This window comes from Delphinapterus leucas, chromosome 4 (assembly GCF_059928025.1).
Source record: "Delphinapterus leucas isolate spDelLeu-1000000601 "Yukka" chromosome 4, BTC_Dleu_Yukka2, whole genome shotgun sequence".
Taxonomy (NCBI): Eukaryota; Metazoa; Chordata; class Mammalia; order Artiodactyla; family Monodontidae; genus Delphinapterus; species Delphinapterus leucas.
Window position 1 is genome coordinate 147,043,937 of NC_143132.1, and position 15,015 is coordinate 147,058,951.

General features: G+C 41.3%; 1 protein-coding gene across 6 annotated transcripts in view; it reads left to right on the forward strand.

Moving 5' to 3' along the window:
- The window catches only part of UBE2E2 (ubiquitin conjugating enzyme E2 E2), a 349,817-nt gene that overhangs the window by 312,447 nt on the left and 22,355 nt on the right, over nucleotides 1-15,015 (forward strand). The gene's annotated exons all lie outside the window — the stretch shown is intronic.

Genomic DNA, 15,015 nt, shown 5'->3' on the forward strand with positions numbered 1-15,015 from the left:
GAAAAGTGATTTCAAGTTGCACTTATTCTAACCAGGCAAAGAAGCCTTTGATTTAAACGAGAGTTGCGTTTGGGGAACTCATTTCTAGCCATGGGTATATTCATAGTGTTCATCGTGGAAGAGGGTATCTAAGGTGAAAAAAAAGGGGGTTATAGATGCGTGTACTCCTCGATTATGTATCTGTAGTGGCTTTTTCTTTTTTCGAGTGGAAATATCTTTAGTGTATTTTCTTGTAAAAATAATGCATGCTTCTTAATTTTTTCTTAAATCAAATGTCCTTTAAAGGTAAGTATTTAATTTTCCTTTGAGGCTCTTTGCTCTGCAAACTCCAATTCAGTGGGACTCAGCAAAGTATATTTGTCAGTTAAATTTGTCTCATTATAATATGGTGTAGATTTAGACTCACTGACCTCAACTTTTTAGCCCTGGCTTTGACCCACTTCTGCTTAGCATTCCCTGTGCATATTTTCTTATCCCTTAATTAATATAAATCTAGACATGGATTAGCTGTTGCTACACATTTTGTTATAAAGTCATCTATTGCTGTCCCTGCAATAATAACCTGTAATTTATTGGTTTGGAAGTTGATCTCATTAAAAAGTTGCTGTATATATTAACTCGTGATGGAAATTCTCTTCGATCTACTTTTTAGAAAATGTCACTTGAGGGTTTTCCTTGTTAGAAATCAGCAGTGATCTATTTTTTCTTTAGAGAAACACAGAGGAAATGATGGGGTGGTCTGAATCAGTACGTATCCATTTCTACACTCTCCCCAAACTGAAGTCTTCCTCCACTAAAATCAATTAATGAATGTATTTCTTAGTGTCAGAATTTAGTAAATTGTCTGTTTTTGAGGTGTTTTTCTCCCCATAAATTGTCTTCAAATCTTTAACATCTGATGGTCTTTTGGGAATTGGGTAAAGCTGTTGAAATATCTGTTCTGTCCTTGTCAGTGAAAGGCTCTGAAAACGCAAATAAGAAATTGAAAAGTGAAGCAGACCCTCGGTATAAACAAACACCATCTTTACTCGCATGGAAATGTGTCTTTTACTCAGAACTCTTTAGCCAAAGAATGATTTAAAGACTATCTTTCCTTTACTTGAGTAATTTCTGAAGAGTCGAGAACATTTAGGCTAGATCTTAATTAACTTTTTCTTTATTTCTTAAATGAAGGTCATTTAAAGATAAAGATTACAGTGGTGGAAAAAGGGCTCATTCATTCTCCTGAATCTAGAGTAAAGCAAGATTTGTTTTAAATGATAGGGAAGGAGTTATGCAAGACTTGTATATTTTAGGTCAAAGGTCTTTCCTATTCCCCTAGATAACCTCTCCCAGTGGGTTTTTGTTTTGTTTTGTTTTTTACAGTTTAGAACCAGTAATAAGTTTCTCACTCTTTAAAATGAGCCGCCTTTCCTTCTGTGCTCCCGTCTTTTTTTACTTTGGTCATGAGGTAGCACAGCACTGATTTAATGCTTAGTCACCATCACTCCATTAACCCTTATAATGAATATGCATACTAATTATACGTGCTGCTTTTCTGTACCTCTGTACATGTTTTTTTTTTTTTTTTTTTTGCCGTACGCGGGCCTCTCACTGTTGTGGCCTCTCCCGTTGCGGAGCAACAGGCTCCGGACGCGCAGGCTCAGCGGCCATGGCTCACGGGCCCAGCCGCTCCGCGGCATGTGGGATCCTCCCAGACCGGGGCACGAACCCGTGTCCCCTGCATCGGCAGGCGGACTCTCAACCACTGCGCCACCAGGGAAGCCCTGTCCATGTTCTTTATTATGACTTACTCTGTTTCTGTTGTAATCATTTTATTGAGCATAAGTATTGATATTTTATTGCAAATCATTTGACTCTCTTTGGGCAGAGTAAGGCATATATAAGAGATTAAAGTTCTGCTGTGGTAGGTTCACGGGGAACATTGAGATTAAAGTTCTGCTCTGGTAGGTTCCAAGGGGAACAACCCAGCACTCGCTGTTTGGCTTTATTGAGAGCTTCAATCAGGAGAAACGTAACTGCGTCAGGCTCTGCTAAGTGGTTTCGTTCCAACAACGAGAGGTATTTTTTTCTGTCTGTTGTCCAGCTGTCCTGTGGTCTCTGGGTCTCCACACACATAGAAAGGTACCCGCTCTTAATTCCAGGCAAGGATTTGCCCCAGGTGTCTTTTCTATCACTTAGAATATGTAGAAATGATGAGATGATTACGGAGCTGGGAATAGTCTGTGTAATTCTCTTAGATCTTCACTATATGCCACTCTTTTCGTTTTGTGGCTGCACCTCGCAGCCTATGGGATCTTGGCTCCCTGACCAGGGATTAAACCCGCGCCCCCTGCATTGGAAGGCGAAGTCTTAACCACTGGACCGCCGGGGAAGTCCCTGAGTTATGGGGTGTTGTTGTTGTTGTTTTTCTCTATATGCCACTTTTGAAACTCCAAGTGCTATTTCTTGGTTGGTTAATTTCTTTTGCAATTCAGACTTCTCTCCCCATTCAGTCCGTATCTGTAATGTCGTGGTTTGTTAATACTTGTTGGTGGTCGATGGGATCATTCTGACATTTACTGTCAGAAACACCTATACCTGGTTTACGAATGACATAGCATGGATTTTACCTACTGTAAATTTTATAAGCGGATACATGTTTAAAATGTGATAACAGCGTGAAACACCCTCCAGGATGTTGACTGTCCCCCCACCCCTGCCTCCCCCACTCGGAAGGACCCCTCAGCCCAGAGGCCTTGGGCCCCTGATAGCTTTTCTCTCGGCCCAAGTCCCCGTGCGGCTGTCACATTCCCCGTTCAGGTGACCCTTCCGGGAGGACCACCTCTGAGATCACTGACACCACCCTGGCACACCGGGGAGGCCCCTCTGTGATCACACCGGCTGTTAAAGAGTCTTTACGCACGGAGGACTTGTTGATGAAGCAGCTCTGTGAGCAGGCTGGAGGGAAGAGTGATGCTCTTGAGGGAGAGCCCTAGACTCCCTCCTCCTGCAAACAGAAGCAGCCAGTGTCCGGTGAGCCGCACTCCCACAGCGGCCTGTTCATCACCGCCTTCGGAAGAGCGCCCCCTTCAGGGATCCTAGCAGAAAAAGCGGTCGGGGAGGAGAACGGACCTCATCAGAGGTCGTCCAAAAAGTAGTACAACCCAGATCACCTTTTGAAAGAGACAGATGCTGGAGCTTCACAAATGCTTTCTTACTCACCTTTGACCCGCCCTCATTAGCCCAGGGGCTCTGCTGCACTTTACTTCCTGGGCTTCGTGATATAAAAACAGAGCACCTCTGCACAAACCCCGCCTGGGCCCCAGGCTCTGATTTGACTCCTCACTCAAGCGTGAAGGGCCCCCCTATCCTCCGAAGCAATCACTGAGCTGGATGCAGGGCAAAGTGAAGGGGACCAGCACATACTTATCTCTTTAGGACGGAGCTTTGTGGTGGGTGTCTCCTTGGTTATTCCTTCTCCTTTCTGCCTTTTCCTACTAGGCGGTCTCTTCTCTCTTATATGTATTTCCGGCCTCTTGGTTTTTCTGCTGATTCTTCTCTTTTTCTTTTCTTTTTTAATCCCTGTTGGTCACCTGCTGCCCTCCCTCTTTTTTTTTAATTGAAGTAGAGTACATTTACAGTGTTAGTTTCAAGTGTACAACATAATGATTCAATATTTTTATAACTTATACTTCATTTAAAATTATTACACAATATTGGCTATATTCCCCATGCCAGACAGTATATCCTTGTAGCTTGTCTATTTTATACATAGTCATTTGTATCTCTTAACCCCGTCCCTTTTCTTGCCCCTCCCCCATCCCTCTCCCCACTGGTAACCACTAGTTTGTTCTCCGTATCTGTGAGGCTGTTTCTGTTCTATTATATTCGTTTGTTTTTTCTTTTTTAGATTCCACATGTAAGTGAAAACATACAGTATTTGTCTTTCTCTGTCTGACTTCACTAACTATATAGTATTCTCTAGGTCCGTACATGTTGCTGCAAATGGCAGAATTTCACTCTTTTCTATGGCTGAGTAAGGCTTCATCGTATACATATACCACGCCTTCTTTATCCATTCATCTGTTGATGGACACTTAGGTTGCTTCCCTATCTTGGCTATTGTGAATACGCTCTTATAAACATTGGGGTGCATGTATCTTTTTGAATTAGTGTTTTCATTTGCTTTGGATATATACCCAGGAGTGGAATTGTTGGGTCACATGGTAGTTCTGTTTTTAATTTTTTTAGAAACCTCCATACTGTTTTTAGTAGTGGCTGCACCCATTTACATTCCCCTAGGGTTCCCCTTTCTCCACGTCCTCGCCAACATTTGTTATTTGGTATCTTTCTGATGATGGACATTCTGACGGGTGCGAGGTGATATCTCATTGTGGTTTTGATTTGCATTTCCCTGGTGATTAGTGATGCTGAGCATCTCTTCATGTGCCTCTTAGCCATCTGTATGTCTTCTTTGGAAAAATGTCTACTCAGGTCTTCTGCCCATTTTTTAATCAGGTTGTTTGTTTTCTGATATTGAATTATATGAGCTCTTTACATATTTTTCATATTAACCCCTTATGAGATGTATCATTTGCACATATCTTCTCCCATTCGGTAGGTTGTCTTTTCGTTTTGTTGATGGTTTCCTTCACTGTGCGAAAGCTTTTAAGTTTAATTAGGTCCCATTTGTTTATTTTTGCTTTTATTTCCCTTCTCTGAGGAGGCAGGTCCAAAAAGATATTGCTTAGACTTATGTCAAAGAGTGCATTGCCTATGTTTTCTTCTAGGAGTCTTATGGTTTCCTGTCTTACATTTAGGCCTTTAATCCATTTTGAGCTTATTTTTGTATATGGTGTGAGAAAATGTGCTAGTTTCATTCTTTCCCATGTAGCTGTCCAGTTTTCCAAGCACCACTCATTGAAGAGACTGTCTTTTCCCCGCGCTGCTCCTCCCCTTAACTTTTTTAACCTTTCTTTCACCCAGCAAAATGTTAATTTAAAAAAAAGAAGAAATGAAATGAAAAAAGAAGGAAATCCAAGCTATCTTTTTGATTTATTTTTGTTTTGAAAGAGCTTTATTTATTAGTATCTCTATAACCAGATGACTTAGCTTGTAGTGTCTGTTGGCCTAGGGTAACCTTGGAATATTCCATTTCACTTCATGTGCCAAGTGGTGACTCTTGTTCTTCTGGTATGCCAGGGCAGGAGTGGCCCGACAGCTCTCAAAAGGGCTATCGTGTCAAGTCTGAAACTGTGGCTGAACACTGTGAGTGGTGTCAGAGCGGGCGCCGTTCGCAGCCAGTACATACCTTCTTAATACCATGGCCTCTTTCTCCAGCTAACCAGCTTCTTTTTATAATCTAGTCTGGAAAATATATTAAATACAAAGTCCTATGCTCTGTAAGTACCACTGCCAAAGCCGTATCATGCACATAGCACGATGATCTCATTTTGATGTTCATAACATCTTTGTCCTGTGTGTGGATGGCATGTTTGAACACAATGAAGGTTATACTTTGCCATGTTAAAAAAATATATTAAGTCAAAGGAACCAGATTATACCGAGTTTTGAAGGTGTCAGGAAGACAAGAGTGTTGCCCACCTCTTTCTCTCACTAGATAAGTCGGTGTACTCATTTATGAATTGAAGACAGTGCTTCTGACCCTGACTGTCTTGCAGTGTTATTGTAAAGGCACAAGGGGCTATGTATCTGTAAACACTTTGAAGCCTGAGTATTGTCGTACAGAATGTATTGAACTGAAGGCCCATGTTAACTCTGCAAGGTGTGATGACCTTTGAGATGTCTAAAAAAACAATTTTGTTTTTTGAATAAAATCTTTAAATTGCTCCTTCATAGTTCTGTGAATTTGGAGTTTCACATGTGACAGAATTTACTTTCTAGAAGGAAAATAACAGGAGGAATGAATTATAAATCAAGCTTGACTTAATGGTTTCAATTTGCTTTAGTCTCCCATCTTTATAATCCAGGTAATTTAAATATTCAGTGCTATCCTCTGTCATGTATTAAATGATGTATAAATCTGCTTCTTTATTCCCAGCACCCATAATGCGCAAACTGTATGTCCTCATGCAACCTCATCCAACCAAAAAACTCTCCAGGGAGCTTTGTCTTATTTCAAGCCCAAGCCTTTATTAATCTTTACTGCCACCCCTCATGTTCCTTTGCTCTTACCTTGTATAAAATATAAGTCTCAGGTGTAAAGACAGCTTAAAACATATCAGAACATTATATAGGATGGCAAACTGCACAGAGAGAAAGTTCCAGAGATTGAAAAGGGATTTGAGTCTGCGCATATATCAGAAGAAGCCACCTGGGACCAGCGAAAGAGCCTCCACAGAGCAGTAGACACAGTGATTCCTGGAGCTCACGCAAGACTCCCTGTGAATGGAAACACCTCACAATAAACAGGAAGTCCCCAGAAGACATTGCCGTAATAGTAAGGGTAAATTAGCTTTGCACCAAAGGCTACTCTGAACCTGCCCTAACAAAGTTGAAAAGCAAGCGTGAAAGGATCAAACTTTGCCTAAATAAATACATGCTAGAACAAAGTACAACATTCTTTAAGGAAACAGAACAAATTCCACCACCCAACAGTGTAAAATTCACAGTGTTGTACATCCAAGAAAATAAGACTGGGCATTTTAAAAGCAGGAAAATGGAACCCATAACCAGCAGAAAAACTAATTCATAGAACCAGACCCAGAAATGATAGAGGTGATGGAATTAAGTAGGCAAGGACTCTACAATGGCTATTATAAATAAATTCTGTGTGCTTAAGAAGGTAGGGGAAAATGCAAACATGATGAGGAGAAAAACAAAGTGTTAAAAAGATGCAAATGAAACTTCTAGAGATAAAAAAAAAATACAGTATCTGACATAAGTACATTGGATGGGAGTAACAGCAGGTTAGATGCAATAGAAGAAAAGATCAGTGAAATTGAATGTAGTAATAGAAACTGTTCATAATAAAGCAAGAGAAATAAAAGCCTAAAAGAAATAAAATGAACAAAGCTAAAGTGAGCTGTGGGACAACAGGAAGCTATCTAACATACTTGTAATTGGAGTCCCAGAAAAGAGAGTCAGGAAAGAAAAAATATTTGAAGAAATAATGGAACTTCCACTTCCAATAACAGGGACTGGATTTGCCCTCCCACCTAAAACAACCAAACAGATCTGACTGCATAAAAATTTTTAAATTCTGTATGGCAAAAACGCCACAAATTGTTGACAGATACCAATCTTGCAACATATACCATGGACAAAGAGTAGTTACTGTCCCTAGTATAAGAAGAACTACAAATCAACAAGTAAAAGACCAGTGACTCAGTAGGAAAAAAATGACCCAAGCAAGCAATTCATAGACCAACGAAATGTGACAAAGAAACATTGGAAAAGATGTTCAGACTCTAGTAAATACCGGATTTCCCTTTTTAATCACTGGATTGACGAAAGTAAAAAGATTAATGACATCCTATATGGGGAGTGTATAAGGAAAGACACAATTATACATTGTTTGTAGGACTCTAGATTGGGACACCATTTTTCAAGGACAATTTGGAGGAGGTACCTGTCAAAATGTAAAATGCACATAACCCCTGGCCAGCAGTCTCACTCTGGTGAAGCCACCCTGTATAGATAGTCACATGTGCTCATGGATGTACATACAAGGAATATTCCACAGCATTGTTATAGCACAGCATTTGCCGTTATGAGCAAAATACTGGAAACGTTCTTAATGTGCATCATTACAGTATGGTTAAATAGATGCTTAATGTAGTCATAAAAAAGGAAAATGCACAATATGACCTTACACACACACATAAACACCCTCAGACACATGTGTTTGACTATAAATGCATAGAAAAAGTGTGGAAACACACATACCAAACTGTTAAAAAGCAGATACTCTTGGGACTTCCCTGGGGGCGCAGTGGTTAAGAATCTGCCTGCCAAAGCAGGGGACACGGGTCCGGGTCCGATCCCTGGTCCGGTAAGATCCCACATGCCACAGAGCAGCTAAGCCCGTGCACCACAACTACTGAGCCTGCGTGCCTAGAGCCCGTGCTGTGCAACAAGAGAAGCCACCGCAGTGAGAATCACGCGCATCACAACGAAGAGTAGCCCCTGCTCGCCGCAACTAGGGAAAGCCCATGTGCAGCAACGAAGACCCAACAAGGCCAAAAATAAAACTAAATTAATTAATTTTTTTAAAAACAGATACTCTTTGGGGAGTTAGAATTTGATGGTGTAAGGTAGGAGAGAAGGATTTTCATGATTTACTTTTGCATTTGTTTTACGGTTTGAATTTTTAAGTAAATAATTTAAAATTTTATATACCTAAAATTTTTAAATAAGTGTTGGTAAATTAAAATGAGAAAAGCTGAAGTTAACTTTTAGTTGATAATGGTTAAAATAGTATATTTTATATTATGTGACTTTACCACAATAAAAAAAAATTTAAAAAACATTTTAGTTGATAGAAAGGCAACCTTTTAAGTTAGTTTATGAAGCATTATTGTAGTTTTTAATTAATATTTTCAAATTTATTCAGCTCTTTTCTTCTTCATATGTAAATACTTAAGAATTGACTAGCATGGCTTTTGCTTAATTAGAACCAAAATATTACCTGTTAAACTGGTCAGAAATTTATGTTGGCTGTAGTAGAAATGTGCAAATATTCAGACTTGCAGTAAGTTGTGGTTACTTTGTAAACATTCCCGGTACCCTTTATAATTTTGAAGCATCAGTCTCTTTCCATTCACTCCAGTCACTGATGATTCATTCCCAAAATTAAGAAGTTTCCCTCTTTGTCCTGAGGAATTAACTTCTTTTTTATAAATGATTAGTAATGTGTATATTTACTGCTCACTTGTACTATGTTCAATTTACAGAGAATTAGAAACTCATTAGGAAATAAACATAATAACACATTTCAGAATTACAGGGGAATTCATTTCCACTTGCTTCAAGGGGTTTTGGTAATGAAGTGTCGCCTCAGCTCCTCTTGGCCGTCAGCAAGGTGACTCCTCGGGACGGCCCCTTGAGAACAGGAAGCATAGGCACAGGCATCACCCTCCATCTGCTGGGCATTGGGAAGAAATGTAACCTCCTGTTCCTGTTGTGGTCTTCCTAATAGAGAATTAGAATGCTTTAGCAGAACTTTTCATTTTTACTTCCAAAATGTATGTTATATAGTTATTTTAATATAGCACCCAGTGACATACATTGCCATCGTAGTAATCAACCACAAGATAGGATGGAAAATTTTTTTCACACCAAGAAGGAAATCCATAAATGGCTATGAGGTTTTCTTCTTAAATGTTCTCTCATCTAACATTCTTTACATACTTATAGAGGCGGTAGGTGTCATGCAGTTTAAGTCACCAAATAAGTGATGGCATTATGATCCTTATGCTCTCCTCTCTCCCCCTGAAAATCTGTTTACAGCGTAGATTTTCTATTTGTGGCCCAAGAGATAAAATTTAGGTCTGACTTCATGCCTTAATTATGCATGACCAGTTGGGCTTTCACCAGCCACTGTTTGATTGATTTCACTCCTGGTGAAAAATAAATGTTTTTATGGCAGGAAGAAACTTAGACCAGGGTCTCAGTAAATCCTGCTTAGTACCAAGGTGTGAAGGCTGCACGTAATACAGTGTCTGAACCAAAGGTGATCCTTAGGCATCTCCCAGGGACATCACTGGGCTCAAGGGGAAAAAGAAATGTCCTCCAGATTGTCCCTGGGAGGCCCAGAAACATTGCCTGTCAAGAATCACCATCCAACAACGATTTGAATGTACTTAATGCCACTGAATTGCACACTTGAAAATGGCTTAAAATGGTCAATTTTATGTTATGTGTATTCTACCACAATAACACTTTTTTAAAGAATCACCATCCACTTTCTAAAAGCAGCTCCGTAGAGACACCAAACAACTTACGCTAATGGTTAACCTGTAGAGTGACAGTCGGACCCAGGTTGGGAAAGACAGGAGAGGGATGTTGAGAAGCCCTTTCTGCCGCTGCAGCTGGAACGGAATCAACCCTGCAGCATGAACACCAGGCGGCAGTGAGGGGACTAGTGGCTGTTGACTTCTCCCCTTCTTTTGCTGGGTTTGGTGATGCGAATGGTGGTGAAAATGGTAATAACACAGCAGCAGCAGCTGGCCAATTTTGAACCTACTGAGTCCTGAGCACTGTATTCGGTGCTTCTCATTTTGTTTAACATTTTTATACAATTTTTAAAGGTTACTTTCCATTTACAGGTATTACAAAATATTGCCTATGTCCCCCATGTTGTACAATACATCCTTGAGCTTATCTTACACCCAGTAGTCTGTACCTCCCCCTCCCCCATGTTGCCCCTCCCCCCTCCCCACTGGTAACCACTAGTTTGTTCTCTATATCTGTGTGTCTGCTTCTTTTTTATTGATACAACTAGTTGTAATTTTTTGATTCCACATATAAGTGATATCATACAGTATTTGTCTTTCTCTGTCTCACTTATTTCACTAAGCATAATACCCTCCAAGTCCATCCACGTTGCTGCAAATGGCAAAATTTCACTGGTTTTTTTCATGGCTGAGTAGTATTCCATTGTGTATATATATATATATATATATATATATATATATATACCACATCTTCTTTACCCATTCATCTGTCAGGGGACAACAGAACATTCTCTAACACCATATTCAAAAATAAACTCAAAATGGATTAAAGACCTAAATGTAAGACTGGATACTATAAAACTCCTAGAGGGAAACATAGGCAGAACACTCTTTTGTGTTTTTTTTTTTTGGTACGCGGGCCTCTCACTGCTATGGCCTCTCCCATTGCGGAGCACAGGCTCCAGATGCACAGGCTCAGCGGCCATGGCTCACAGGCCCAGCCACTCCGCGGCATGTGGGATCTTCCCGGACGGGGGCACGAACCCGTGTCCCCTGCATCGGCAGGTGGACTCTCAACCACTGCGCCACCAGGGAAGCCCGGCAGAACACTCTTTAACATATATTGTTGCAATATTTTTTTGGATCCGTCCTCTAAAGTAAAAAAAAATAAAAGCAAAAATAAACAAATGGGACCTAATTAAACTTAAAAGCTTTTGCACAGCAAAGGAACCATTGACAAAACAAAAAAAAGGCAACCTACTGAAGGGTAGAAAATATTTGCAAATGGTATGAGCAATAAGGTATTAATATCCAACATATATAAACAGCTCATACAGCTCAACATCAAAAATACAACCCGATTAAAAAATGGGCAGAGCTTGAATAGACATTTTTTCCAAAGAGGAAATGCAGATGGTCAACAGGCACATGAAAAGGTGCTCAACATCACTAATCATCAGGGAAGTGCAAATCAAAACACAAATAACAAATGTTGGCGAGGGTGTGGAGAAAAGGGAACCTTCATACACTGTCGGTGAGAATGTAAATGGGTGCAGCCACTGTCGAAAACAGTATGGAGGTTTCTCAAAAAACCACAAATATAGCTACCGTAAGATCCAGCAGTTCCACTCCTGGGTATGTACCTGAGAAAAACAAAACCACTAATTTGGGGCTTCCCAAGGCCAGAGCAGGAAGGAGGGAGTAGTTAAAATACTTAGGTTAAAGTCCCTGCTCTTGAGGACATTCAAGTACAAGAGTCTGACAGTGAGTGAGAATCATCACTGAAATCCAGAAGTTGGGAGCAGCAGTGGTGTTCGCCATGAGGCCCACAGTGACCAAGGATGGAAGGCCCCTGCCGCAGGATGCCTGCTCTGCCAGGATGTCCTGCAGGTGGAAGCCACTCCCCGCCAACACAGCCCTGTGGCTGGAATACAAGGTGCTCCTTTTAGGGAGCCCAGAATGCCTTTATCAGCATTTCTACAGTGTCCACCCCTTAGGCTGGGAAGGAGACTCACAGCACAGCTGATTCAGGGGATGGAGACGTGGGGGGCGGGGTATGAGGGAGCAGTGACTCAGCTCTTTCTCACTCATCAGCCTCCCTGAGCAGGGTGGGTCCTTGACACCCAAACACATGAGACCCAAGAGGTGGACTTCCGCAGTTAATTCCCCGCCCCTCCATCTGCCCCAGACAAAGGGGCCTTGTCTCCTTTAGGCCTCCAGTTCAGAGGACCCTAGTGACCTATACAAAGAAAGCATGAGGAGGAAGAAGAGAGCTCTGTGTGGGCAAGATCCCAGACACTGGGTTAAGACCAGTCACCCTCACACGCGACCTTGTTATTAACTGATTCATTCATCACAAGAGCCCACTGCAGCAAACTCACATGCGTGTTATAAAAGGAGCACATCACACTCAGAATCTCCAGGAACACGATTTTCATGGCGGGCTCAGGATTGGCCAGCTCGGAGTGAGGCAGAGGAAGCTACCTTTGTATTGATAGTTCTGAAGTACGTCGGCACCTTCATACAACAGGAGTGATATATAAATGCTCCCCGCATATATTCCGTGCAGGGTCCATTTTTTCCTCAGCAGAGCATCTGCCAGTTTTGACATCTGTTGAGTCCAGGGTTCCAGTGTCTTTTCCAAGGTCCCTCCAGCTACAGGACATCTTGCTCTTGGCATTGTACCAACTCTGCAAGGCTCTCTGTGAACAAGTCCAGGGCTTAGCAGTCTTTTCAAATTATTCTTCATCTACCCCAATCTTTTAACAGTATTCCTCGACATACTCCCCTTCATACAAACTATTCTCACAGATTTCTGAATGTAAAATAATGTTCCTGTTCACTTTTAGTCATTTAAAATTAGCCTATTAATAGCCTTTGCAATTATTATTAATTACTGTAATTTTAGAGAATCCTCAGTCACTTGAGTCAACATATTTATTTTTAGTGTCAAAAGTTGGGAAGCACTGAACTAGGCACTGCAGGGGGTTCTACAGGGGCTACAATCACAATGGCAGGAATATTCTTCCAGCCACTTAGAATATAAGGGAGGGTGGGTCAGAAAGTGGGGAAGTACAGAAATAGCGTGCTTCCTCGTTGGACTTGGAGAGGGTATGATTGAAGAGGATGAGGCACCTGGGGGAGGGTTATCCAGAGGGCATAGGACAAGGAAAAGAGGGGATGCGGATGTGAGGACGACAGACCAGGGGGCTCGTGTGCCAGGAAAAGATGCTGGAGATGGGAAACGTGGCTGCTGTCACCGGCCCCCTGGCACAGGAGCAATAGCCTCTAAGAGCGTGCTGTGGATGGAGCTGTGTCCTCCCCAAAGCTCATATGTAGGAGCCCTAACCCCTAATATGACTGTATTTAGAGATGGGGCCTATAAGGAGGCAATTAAGGCTAAGTGAGGTCATAAGGGTGGAGCCCTAATCCAATAGGATTAGCGTCCTTATAAGAAGAGAACTCAGAGAGCTCACTCTTTGTCTCACTGCCCTGTGAGGACATGGGGAGAAGGTGGCTGTCCACAAGCCAGAAGGAGAACCCTCGCTAGAAACCAGATTGGACGTCTAGCCTCCAGGACTGTGAGAAGTAAATTTCTATCGTGTAGGCCACCCTGTCTGTGGTACTTTGTTATGACAGCCCGAGCTGACTAGTACAGGGCATAATCAAAGCTCCCGTCAGAATGTTGGTAAAAATATTCTGCATCGTTTACCAGTTCCCAGGGGACTGTGGATGTTGACGAGACCGAGATTCCCTCAATTTACTGGGGACGCAACAGCATCTACTGGCCTCGAAGAAGGATCTGGTGTTTGTTTTCTTTCAAATTTTAGCATAAGGGCAGGAATCAATTTTCTGCCTCCTGTTCTTTCTTACTCCTAACAGGATACCCAGCATTAGGAAAGGGTCATGGCAAACATCTGTTTAACTGAGTTAAGATGTCACTATTATTGAGCACAAGGTCAAGATGGTCTAAACAAGGAAGGTCACCCAGGAGAGGTTTGGGGTTTGGACACTTCTGCATTTCCAAGAACTCGGTGGTCAGGAGACAGCACGTGCCTCCATGTGGGCGTTTCCAGTCTACAGCTAAGTGTCTGCACAGCCAGGAACTTGGGTTCTCTACCTTATGAATAGAGTCTGGATCACTATTTCTTCTTTACAATAACTTCTTTGCAAATTGTACTTTTGCACTTTTAAGAATATAAGGTTCTGTGCCACCTCCATTAGCTGGCTTCACCTCTCCATCCATTTTCACCACATGAATGCAAGCACAGTCCGAAATGCTCTCCAGCCATCATCCAAGGCCTTGAACAAGCAGCTATGGCCGTCAATCATCCAGAAAAACACTGACCTCTAGTTGACTAAAATTCTAGAAGTCCGCTTTCCTCCGTTTCCTGCTACTTCCAGCCAGTCTTTTAACTACCAATACATTTAATGGTTCCAGAAGAGTCAGTCATCTTACAGCAAAATGAATTTTCCAAAATGTATTAATGGTATTTTCCACTAATATAAAATTTTAATTTTTTTAATATAAAGAAAAAAGTTATTTTCTGAATTTTAATAGACATCTTCTTGTTGATTCATAACCACCTTGGTTATATCTACCCTAGGGTCTTACAGATCAAAGTTGAAGATGATTTCAGGGGAAGAAAATGTTCTCTTTTGTTTCAGTCATAAAGTTAGCATGTGGACGAATATAACACATTCAGTAAATAACTTGACATGTTTCCATTGTTAACATAGCTCACAATGCACTCTGTATTTCCTCTTTATGGAATGATAGAAGCCTTTGGTCACATTTTAGTAAAATAAAATGCTAGGTCAGGAAGCAATGATATTCATTCTGGTCCTTGCTCTCCTCTTAGGGATGCTGGATGGAAAAGAAAGGGAATAAATGGTGCCTGATAGTTGAAGAAAAAGAAGAAGCGATGCTCTTATAAACGTTGTATTTATAACCCTTTTAGAAAAAAAAGGATAACTGCACAGAATCACAACTTGGGGGCATGGAGTGAAGCAGTTTCCCATAACAGATCAGTGTCTTAAGTGTTTTCAGTTTCTTGGCAAAATACTTCAGTATGCTGGTAGTCATAACCATGGGGCCTTTGTTTTGGTCAATGAT